General features: G+C 42.8%; 1 protein-coding gene across 3 annotated transcripts in view; it reads right to left on the bottom strand.

The window, feature by feature from the left end:
* The window catches only part of PER3 (period circadian regulator 3), a 43494-nt gene extending 35766 nt beyond the window's left edge, over positions 1-7728 (bottom strand). For 2 of the 3 annotated variants that reach the window (XR_013213238.1, XM_077250407.1), the window contains exon 1: positions 7480-7697. The gene's annotated coding sequence lies outside the window, so the exon portion shown is untranslated. Of the gene's footprint in view, positions 1-7479 lie in introns of all 3 variants that reach the window. The other variant, XM_077250406.1, reaches the window with a different exon arrangement.
* Positions 7729-12428: the final 4700 nt, after the last annotated feature.

Raw genomic sequence — 12428 nt, 5'->3', positions numbered from 1 at the left:
CAGAGCTCTTACGATGAAGGTCGCCATTCAATGACAACAGCAAAGATCTTGAAAACTACAAAAAAAAAGTAGTGCAAAAATTTTTTTTTTTTTTTTTTTTTAAATGCTCTAATGTAAAATTTTAGAATTTATCAAACCTCTTCAATCCGTGTCGATCTTTACAATGAGGGGATCACAGCGCTAATTTAGTACTTTTGTTATTCTCATTTGCACAGCGATCGCCTCATGGGTGGATATTGCACTAAATCAGAATTGGAGACACTCCATTTTTAACATTGAGGGTTCCAAAGTTCAGACCCCACAATTATAAACAATTCCTCCAGGTACTCCACATAGCCATAGGTTTATAGGATTCCGGGGACATCAGCCATGCAGGACAGCATTGCAATCCGAGATATGCAGGTGCTAAATAAACAGAACCAATATCCAAGAGCGCAGTTTTAATCTCTGCTCATAGACTACAAATGCCAAAAGTGGAGTCGCTGGAGACACATAAGTAGTCAGGGCGAAATTAAAGTGTCGTTCTGGCATTTAACTAGATGAGGAATAGTTAGAATTAGTCCTAAGAGCTTACCACTAGGAAACGTCACCTGAGCCCGGGTGAGGGAAGCACTGTAGCATCTCTCCAAACTCTGCACAGGGTATTTAAAAGGGAGGTGGATCCGAAGGGTGTCCGCCCAGCGAGAAAGGGTGTGATTAGGATGGAGGAACATGTTCTACTAAGGGACACGCTGCAGGTACACGGCCCACACTGGACTCATTACACAACAAACACACCCGCTCCCAGGGCTGGCACAGAAAGGGTGTCACCTACTGAGCCACCTGGGCACAGGACATTCATATCAATGGACTATAAAGTGGAATTTCCCGCCACACACTAGAACGGACTGACCCACATAAAGGAGCACACATCAGGCAATGTGCACACATGACTGCAGCGTAAAATTCCAATGTAAGGCTCCCATAAAAATGACACATTAGGGCCATGTTCCAACCACACAATAGCAATCTGCTCTGATATTGCTGCAGGGTTTTTTTATTTTTTACTGTATCCCCTTTTTGGTGCAGATTTAACTTGGCATTTAATGTTTTTTTTTCGTAAGTGCAGAACTGCTGGGATTCAGAGAGGTAAAGCTGCTATCGGGGGCTTTGAAAAAAGGCCCCTGCTAGGGGTCCTATCCAGTGTCTGCTGCCTCTAGACTTGTAGTATTTGATCCTAATCACAACTCTTTTTTAAAAATTAAAACAGTTGCGATAAACTGCACCAATCAACAATGAGCATTAATCAGAAAGCAATTGTCCCCAATTTAAGGCTATGTTCACACATTTCTTTTTTTTTTTTTACTGTGGGCAAAATATGCCCTCTTGGCAGTGAAGAACCTGCTTGAAAAAACAAAAAAACAAAACAGGTTTTGCTGTGTTTTTGTTACTTGTTTGGATGTGTTTTTTGTGCAGATTTGGCGTCATTTGTCTACTGTACATGTTTTATAAAGTTAGTTTTATTCCCAAAAAAAAGTTTGGTTATTTTTTTGGGGGGAAAAATATTCTGATGAACATTATTGGTGGTGGGTACCTAAAATAACACTAAGTAAAGTACAGTGTACATATGACTATATGTCTACCCAAACACCACCCAACTCAAGTATGGAAAAATATGGATAACTGCAAGACCAATCGCAGAAAACCTCAAAACACCACAAAGCAGTCATGAAATCCAAAAACACTTTATTATAGTCACAATCAAAGATAAAAAATAGAACAGAATACATCAGACAGACAGATACAATGGGGCTAAAAAAGATGACAAAGGACATCATCAGCATCGAGCCAAGCCCAAGGTAGGGTACATCCCTGAAAGAGGTTAATTGTATGCAAATAATCTGCATAATGTAATGTGCAAAAAGGTGCAGTACTGATGACAACCACTGACACACACAGCTATGCCAACCGTATAATCAATCAATAGATAGTCCAATTCATGTCCTCCATAGCTGCAGTGCCAGCGAATATAATACTAACATCAATATGTGCATACACATTCACCCATCCACCCCGACGCGCGTTTCGGTATGGTACCTTCCTCAAGGGATGTTTTTGGATTTCATGACTGCTTTGTGGTGTTTTGAGGTTTATTATTTTATTTTTTTTTGCAGCATTTTTGCACTTCCTAGATGCTTTCTCTGGGGAAAAACCGATGTAAAAACAAGTTTTCCAATTCAGTCAGAAAAGATCAAATCATATGCATGACATTTCTGAAATATCATAGCGTTTCATGGTACTGTAAAAAAGCAGCTTTAAATTTGCATAAAAAAAATAAAACCACTGCAAAAACGCAACTTGTGAACATAGCCTTAGAAGACGGGTCAGGTTCATCAAAGTGTTTTATGCCAGTTTTCCGGAGTAAAACACTTTCAAAAGTCACAACATTTTTGAGCAACGCAAAATCTACTTAGCTGTTCATAACAGAACTTTTTTGGGTGTTTGATGGTGGAGAGAAAAAAAAAAAATAAATCAGCTTCAAACAAGGCAGTGTCAAATAAAAAGACTGCAAGGGGCGAAAAAAATCCTTCAAATCCTCTAAAGAAAAGAAGAAAAAAAATAAAAAAAAGGGGGCATTTCCTGAAGCGGTTTCCAATTGGAAAACTCATCACTTTAGGCTATTTTCACATGTTCAGTAATGATCAGTTAGAATGGATCCAGCAGGAATCTGTAGACGACAACGCATGCCCCATTAATGGATCTGTTGCACATTGACGCTAATGTTAAAAAACAGATCCGGCAGAGATCATTTAGTGAATAACGGATTTCTGCTGGATCTGTTCTAACGGATCATTACTGGACGTGTGAACATAGCCTTAGAATTGCAGATACTCTGCTTTCAAAATATAACTGGAAAATTGCTCCAGACTCTAGTAGAGGTTTGACATTGAACTGAAAAAAATAAAAAAATAAAAACACAGATTAATCTGTCAAACACCAATCCAAAACAAGCTATATCTCAGCTGCCATCAGGTACCACTAATGCCCCATGAAAGGGTCTCCAATATTATGGAATTGCCTTTTATGCAGTTCCACATTATACTCAGGGGAGGGGGGCTCAAAATAAAACATCTGAAATGTGACGGAATGACAAGCACTGAATTGTCTGTACATGTCCCTGCTTAATTGTAAAGTGCTGCGGAATATGTTGGCGCTATATAAATAAAAGTATTACTGAAGGCTCCAAGTAATGGCGGTGCAAGAGATGATAAAAATGCATCCATAATATGACGGCCTGAAACGCGCCTGAGTTTCTCTTCTGCCATATCACATTACACTGGGGGTCAGGAATAATCACACTTTTGCCGGATTAGATGTATTTCTATATATCTGGATACCAAATACATGTGGAATCACACACCTGAATAGACCATGCACTGTGTTCTGGAACAACAGAAAAGGGGATCGTTCTGCAAAATCTGCAGCCCATAAAACAATAGGATTTAGTAAACCTTCGGCAGGTCAATGGCCGACAGAGGGTCTTTCTGTAAGAGCTGAGGCTCTGCAGGCGCTGCTGCTGCTGGAGGCATGTGCAGAGCATCTCAGAAAAGCATGTCTGCTTCACGTGAATCCCCCAGCCTGAGCGCGTCCAATCAGGGAAGGACCAATGGAGAGACCAGGCTGAGCCCGGCCGCTCTCATTGGCTCTGCCCTAAGTGTCAATCTCCTGCATGTCAAACAAAGAAAAACCACGACAAAAAATTCCCATGATAAAGATATATAATATAAATTTTTATTGAACTAGATAAAAATGACAACAGGAGGAGGGGGAGGGAGAACACGCCCGCTCACACATGTCCAGAACTGGAAGCCCACAACAATAGCAGCAAAGATATAGGTAATGTACAAAATATAGCAAAAAATCTATTGCATACTTGCCCATATACATCAGTGCATACACATCCCAAAAACTTTATAAACAATGTAACACAAAACAGCAACAAAGGCTGGCGATATTTACCGGTATAACTGGGAAACAGTGTGGGCGTCCTCCCCGACGCGCGTTTCGGCGATTGTGGCCTTTCTCAAGGGGTGTCTGGTGCAGACCTGCAATGATGAGCTTTATACTCATCCCTGAAAATTCTGGGAGGGGGAAACATGAATTCTAGAAGATTCAGCAGAACACCGAACAGTAGAAGACCCATGCCCACCTATACATATCCAAATAATAACCCCATCGGATTTTCGTGCATCATAACAATACAATGAGGCAGCAATCTGCACCTGATAACGCACTAGCTGTAGTGGTACAACAACTCCCAGCATGCTCTGACAGCACACCAGATAAACCCTTTAGCAATGCCTTCAGAAAGTAAATGACATCTTGTGACTCCGGCTGCTGTGCAACAACTGATCTCAATATGTCCTGACCCTTCCTACATATATAGACCACTGAGCAGCCCCCTATGGCAATGCAATCAGGGGTCAACAACCTTTGGATCTCCAGCTGCTGTACAACTACAACTCTCAGCATGCACTGACATTCCCCACCAACTCAGTCTACCAAGCTTCCCTTTATAGCAATACAATTACGGGTCAGCAACCTGTTGACTGCCAACTGCTGTGCAACTACAACTCCCAACATGCTTTGCTGCTTCTACATTCCCCAGCAACTTTGCCCACTGAGTCAGAAATGCAATCACTGGTTCTATAGTTATTGTAGAACTACAACTCTCAGCAGAGTTACAAATCAAATCATCACTTTTTTTTTTGCAAGCAAAATAAATATTATCAATGGACGAGCGACATACATTCCAATGCAATGATGGGCAATGTAAAATTATCCAGTTGCCTGGGATCTACAACTCCCACCATGCTCTAACAGTCTGCAGTTGCTGAAGCATGCTGGGAGTTGTAGTTTCCCAGCAGCTGGCGCAGCTTGCAGGTCCTTGCTGTAAGGACATAGCTGAGCACCAGCACGCACAGGCAGTGAGGCAGAAAGTCAGGTGTCACCTCCACATGATGCTGTCCCCAGCTCCTCGGCCTCTGACGTTCTAAGACTTAGGACCTAAGTGATCAATCAACAACGGGAAAGAAATAATCTGCCAATCCTACAAAATCCCTGCAAACAGCGGCACCGGGAAATATAGGGAGCAGTGGGCATGACCCCCACGAGCTGTGAGCACCCAACAATGTGTCACACATCAGGGCCAAGTGCAGCAGAACGGAACAACTACAACTCCCAGCAAAATCTGCAGGACAGGGGCTCCCAGCACCCACTTCACACTAGCACCTCATTTTCTGCATATTTTCAAAATTTACCAAAAGTCACAAATTTCTAGAGGTGATCACAGCGGTGTCATAAGGGGGTACAGTGGCGGACACAGACGGAAGAGGGCCCCTGTGCAAGAACAATACAGACAATGGGCACATACAAGGCCTGCAAGGATCAACGCTAAGGTTGAGGTCTTCTACCAGTGTCAATGTGGTGATTTGTAATGCAATGTTGGCATCTTGGCAGAGAAGTGGCCTGTCCTGGTGACTAACTGGGTCTAAAAAGGTCTACCACCATGATAAATGGCCAGCATAGTAAACTGCAGGGGGAAAGGAGCCTTGATTAGTGGGCACTGCCAGGCACAAAGGGTATCTATAGGTAAATGTATATGTATTGCATATACATAATGCATGTACTAATATATACACACATATATATATGATGTACACACAATACATGTATACAGTATATATAAATTATATATCTATGTGTTACACGGTATACACAAATTTATACAGTAGGCTTATACATACAGAAATATATATTTTTCTGTATCACATAATAGATGCAAACAATTAGACAAATATATTATATACATAGTACACGGATACAGACACATAGTAGACATATACAAATAAACACACATAGTAGATGCAAACAATTACACATACAGATATATTACATACATAGCACACCCATACATACATTATATACACACAGTAGACAATTACAGATATAAACACACACAGATGCAAACAATTAGACATACCATATATACATATAGATATGCACAGTGTACACACATATATACACCATTTACACAGTACAGACATATACCTATGCAGTGCACACACATATTTACAGTGTATATATGTGTGCGCACTGCATATGTATATATATGTATATGTCTGTACTGTGTATATGGTGTATATATTATATATACACACACACACACACACACACAGTAGAGAATATAGATATCCAGTGTATACATACACCACATACACAGTAGAGAATATAGATATGCAGTGTATACATACACCACATACACAGTAGAGAATATAGATATGCAGTGTATACATACACCACATACACAGTAGAGAATATAGATATGCAGTGTATACATACACCACATACACAGTAGAGAATATAGATATGCAGTGTATACATACACCACATACACAGTAGAGAATATAGATATGCAGTGTATACATACACCACATACACAGTAGAGAATATAGATATGCAGTGTATACATACACCACATACACAGTAGAGAATATAGATATGCAGTGTATACATACACCACATACACAGTAGAGAATATAGATATGCAGTGTATACATACACCACATACACAGTAGAGAATATAGATATGCAGTGTATACATACACCACATACACAGTAGAGAATATAGATATGCAGTGTATACATACACCACATACACAGTAGAGAATATAGATATGCAGTGTATACATACACCACATACACAGTAGAGAATATAGATATGCAGTGTATACATACACCACATACACAGTAGAGAATATAGGTATGCAGTGTATACATACACCACATACACAGTAGAGAATATAGGTATGCAGTGTATACATACACCACATACACAGTAGAGAATATAGATATGCAGTGTATACATACACCACATACACAGTAGAGAATATAGATATGCAGTGTATACATACACCACATACACAGTAGAGAATATAGATATGCAGTGTATACATACACCACATACACAGTAGAGAATATAGATATGCAGTGTATACATACACCACATACACAGTAGAGAATATAGATATGCAGTGTATACATACACCACATACACAGTAGAGAATATAGATATGCAGTGTATACATACACCACATACACAGTAGAGAATATAGATATGCAGTGTATACATACACCACATACACAGTAGAGAATATAGGTATGCAGTGTATACATACACCACATACACAGTAGAGAATATAGATATGCAGTGTATACATACACCACATACACAGTACAGACATAGCCATATAGATATCCAGTGTATACACACAATATATATACACACACACACACCATATACACAGTACAGACATATGTACATATAGATATGCAGTGTATATATACACACACACACACTATACACAGTACAGCCATGTATACACCATACTTATACTTTCTGTATACGGACACCATTGCCCACAGAGCCCCAGCACTTACCCAGGCGGCAGCTCCCAGGGAGCCTTCTGTTGTATCCTAGGCAGTAACCCCTCACCAACAGGCCCTAGCAGCACAGCCCGGGTGGTCCCCGGTCGGGTGGCGCAGTCGCTCAGCTCAGCAGCGCACAGCTCTGTGTCCGGCGCCCGCTTCTTCACACTCCGCTCCCCTTCTGACTCCCCATGTTCTCACACACACACAACACACATTCACCGTGCAACGTGACAAGACCACACCCTCCTCTTCACCATTGGCTGCACATTCCAGCACGCCTATTCTCATTGGTCGGTGGTGACAGAGGGGGCCGGGTTTGCAGCCGACCATTGGTGCTCTTTCCGGGACACGATAGCCTGTCACCTGTCTATGCACGTTACAAGAACAGCCGAGGAGCTGAGCACTGGGGACGTGTCCCTTACTCGCCCCGCCCCTTGCTGTATAGGGCCCGCCCCGGCCGCGGTGAGGACACACAGGACAGTCAGCTGGGGGCGGTGCGGACGCTCTGTGTCCTCCGCTGTCACACGCTCATTTCTGCTTTACCGCACAGATTAAGGGTATGTTCACACACTGATTTTTCAGGCTGACAAATCCTTTTTGGTGATTTTTTTCTTTCCTGATAAACTTTTCCTCAGGAAAGTCTTCCTATTCATTTTATGGGAAATCCACTTTTCTGTTCATGAGGAAATTCTGGGCTTTTTTTTTCTTATTTCAGGTTTTGAAAAACACTTAACTGAAAAAAAAAGTGTGGGAAAGGAAACATCTCCAAACTACACACAGCCCAATCAAAAGGCTGCAAAAACACTCAGGAAAATAAAAACAAAAAAAAAATCCCCAAAACAAGAGCGTTCCCTGAAGTGATTTCTGTTGGAAAAGCTTGTGGAAAAAATGCCACGTGAAAACAGCCTGAGGGACTAATTCACACAAGGTGTTTCTGCTGCACTCGATTTTTAGTTGTTTTTCTTGTTTGTTTTTAATGCGGAAAAAATGCAGAGTTACACAGTAACAACAGAAGGAATATGATTTCTAAAACCTCATTTTTTTCTTGATTTTTTAATATTTTTATTGACATTTTTATAATAGAAACATTACTAAAAAAAAGAAATAATAGGGAGATAAGGAAAGTGAGGAGATAACAATGGGAAGAAACACCTGTTAGTAACAGGAAAGGGAATAGACAAATGAACATTTATGATTTTTTTTTAACTCAGAAATATAAATGCCTCCCTGCACCCTGATTTTGTAGCTTTATGTTATGTACACACAGTCCGCAGACGCCGGCACAGTCAGGGCTGCCACTAGGAACTTCAGGGCCCCATACTGGCAACATTTTCGTGTCCCCTTGAAGCTCCGCCCAGACTCCACCCAGCTCCGCCTCCACACCTCAAACCTTCCACAGTCCCACTGTCCACTCTTGGAAAAACTAATCTGCAACACGTCCTCACCAATCTGATATTAACAGTTCCCAGCAGACACCATATCACATACATAGCCAGCAGCTTTTGCTTTGGCCAAAATAATTTTTAAGCTGCCACCAAAACAAAGTACACTCTTTTGGCCGGGCCCTACTCTACTCTAACCTATTAAACATTTCTTAAAATATCCAATACTCTTTTTAGGCATATTTTTATCTTTCCTTAAGGGAATGAGTCACATATATTTTTTAGAATGACCATTAATACCACATACAAGGGACAAATACCGCCACACCATGACCAGACCACATATTACCACCACATAGTGACCTATAATACCACATACAAGGAAGAAATACCTCCACACCATGACCAGACCACATATTATCACCACATAGTGACCAAATCATACGACATACAAGGAACAAATGCCACCACACCATGACCAGACCACATATTACCACCACATAGTGACCGAATACTACAATACAGATCATTAATGAAAAACAGCAACACAATACTAATGTCATTATGAACAGGAGCTCTGTATTTATTGTCAGTGTACAGGTAATACAGTGATCACCAGTGACATTATACACCGGAGCTCTGTATATAGTGACAGTGTACAGGTAATACAATGATCACCAGTGGCATTATATCCAGGAGCTCTGTATACAGTGTCAGTGTGCAGGTAATACAGTGATCACCAGTGACATTATACACAGGAGCTATGTATATAGTATACAGTGTACAGGTAACACAGTGATCACCAGTGATAGTGCAGCGCCCCAGAGTCCTGGTCGTTGCAGTAACGTCGCTCTGCCACTAAGGGGAGTGATGGTACGTCTGATTGCACTAAAAGAGTTCACCTGACCAGGTATCACAGTCACACATTACACTTCACACTCCGGCCACCAGGGGGAGCAAAGGGTTCTATGTATTAGGCCACTCCTCACACTCTGGTGAAACTGGGGGTTGGATAGGAAGTTAGGGAGAAGCTGACTGGGTTTTGCCCAGGTAACATCTAGTGAGAGGAGAGCGTTACTTGGGAAGATTCAGGGGGGGTCCCTGTCAGGGGTGGGATCCTGACAGTGGCCTAGTAAAAGGACAGATCGTTACGGAGCCGTGCCTGCACCTCATTGCAGCAGCATCTTAAGAAAGGACACGAAGCGAAGGATATTCTGGAGAAGTGAGAAACGAGATCACAGCACAAAGGCGATAGAACCAGAAGGAGTCGTGCCCCGAGATCGGCAACATCCTTCTGAGGCGCGTAGCCGGCGGCCGGAATGCCAAGGAAGTAATAGACTCTACGCATTACTTGAACTACGGCAGGGCAGTTAACTTTAGGTTGACTGTCTCACCTTTTACACCTAATGAAGACAACGGAGGCAATTGTGGGAGAGGGGCGTCTCTAGGGTCCCTATAAAATAACTCCAGGCCTACCCCCTCATACGGGTGCGTCCTATCCATATCATCTGGGGGACAGAGAGAAAGAACAGAAACATACACGACAGTTGTGAGGACTATCCCGAGATGCTCAGCAGGGAAGTACTACAACACCCAGGCGCTAGTAGGTAGGCTACTGATTTCCACCTGCAAAGGGAACTCTGGATGTGCCTTCGGACCGGCCGGTCTTAGCCAGCCCTGTTAGCAATGCTCTGGATTGTGGATGCCGAAGCCTTCAGTAAAGAGGTAAAGAGACTGCAACCCTGTGTCCTCGTCATTTACTGCAACCTACACCATCACCTACACCTTTTATTGGGCGCCCCTTAGCAGGGCCACAGACCGGGTCGGGCCACCGTGACATTCCTAGAACCGAGAGACCTGGTACCGGGTACCCCGCTGCCCTGCGTCTGGGGGGCCGCTCCAATATTATACACAGGAGCTTTGTATATAGTATATAGTGTACAGGTAATACAGTGATCACCAGTGACATTATATATAGGAGCTCTGTATGTAATGTACAGGTAATACAGTGATCACCATTGACATTATACACAGGAGCTCTGTATATAGTGTACAGCGTATAGTGTCATTGTACAGGTAGCACATTAACTCACCAGTAAGGTCTCTAGCTGAAGTCCTTCAGCTTCGCTTTTCTTCTTCATCCAGAGCTGACCTCCATCATTTCTTTCAGCCAGGACTCGTCTCTGCAGAAAATAACACATAGTTACCTAGAGCACTGCTTCCAGAGCACATCCCCCACTTTTTCCCTTTCTTCTCCACTACACAGCTGAATATAGACGTACACCCACCATTAAAGGGAATCTGTTACTTAATTTTGGCCCTATAAGCTTCGGCCACCCTAATCAGGGGCTTATCTACAGCATTTTGTAATGCTGTAGATAAGCCCCCAATGTAACCTAAAATATAAGAAAAACAAGTTAGATTATACTAACCCAGGGGCGGTCTGGTGCGGTCCGGTCCAATGGGCATCGCAGGTCCGGGTCCGGCGCCTCCCATCTTCATAGGATGTCGTCCTCTTCTTTGCTTCCTTTTGCTTCCCCTGCGCAGGCGTACTTTATCTGTCCTGTTGAGGGCAGAGCAAAGTACAGCAGTGCGCAGGTGCTGGGCCTCTCTGAACTTTCCCGATGCCTGCGCACTGCAGTACATTGCTCTGCCCGCAACAGGGCAGATAAAGTACGCCTGCGCTGGAGCCGCGGCAGAAAGAAAAGAAGAGGACGTCATCGCATGAAGATGCTAGGCGCTGGACCGGACCGCGATGCCCATCCGACCGGACTGCACCGGACCACCCCTGGGTGAGTATAATCTAACTTGTTTTTCTTATCTTTTAGGTTACATCGGGGGGCTTATCTACAGCATTACAGAATGCTGTAGATAAGCCCCTGATGGTGGTGGCCGCAGTTTATAGGCCCAAAATTAGGTGACAGATTCCCTTTAATATATAATTGGTTATTATGCAATCCACCATTCCAAATATGAAGTATAATCTACCACTGCGCCCCCACCAACTGTACTCTTTTCCCCCAATTTATTACCAGTCACTGCATCCTCAATGCCCCCCACTATGTGCCTCTTGCTCTCCGATTCATTATATTTGCATGCCCCTTCCGCCCCAATTCATTGTCATGTCTTCTCTCTCTTCCACCCCACCCTCTATTCATTATCAACTGCTCTCCCTTCACATTCAATACATCATTTACTCCAACCATCCTCAAAATTCATCATTATTTGCTTTCCCCAGGGCCTCATTTGCTCTCCCCATTCCCCACCTTCAATTTAATTGCTGTCCCCGTCCCGTCCCTCAACTCAATTCATCATTTGCAGTCCCTCATCTGCCCCTCACTTCATCATTTGCTGTCCTCCTCCCCGTCACTTCATCATTCGCAGTCCCCCTCACTTCATCATTCGCAGTCCACCTCACTTCACCATTTGCAGTCCCCCTTTCTCCCTCCACTTCATCATGTGCAGTCCCCCTCCGTTCAGCATGTGCAGTCCCCTTTAGTTCATATATAGTCCCCTTTTATTTGATACTTGTAAAATAATACAAATACAATAAATACCCAATTGTGAAAAAAACAC

Source organism: Ranitomeya variabilis, chromosome 4 (genome assembly GCF_051348905.1).
Source record: "Ranitomeya variabilis isolate aRanVar5 chromosome 4, aRanVar5.hap1, whole genome shotgun sequence".
In the NCBI taxonomy this organism is placed as follows: domain Eukaryota; kingdom Metazoa; phylum Chordata; class Amphibia; order Anura; family Dendrobatidae; genus Ranitomeya; species Ranitomeya variabilis.
Note: the sequence above shows the minus strand (reverse complement) of the source record. Positions and strands in the feature narration are given on the sequence as shown.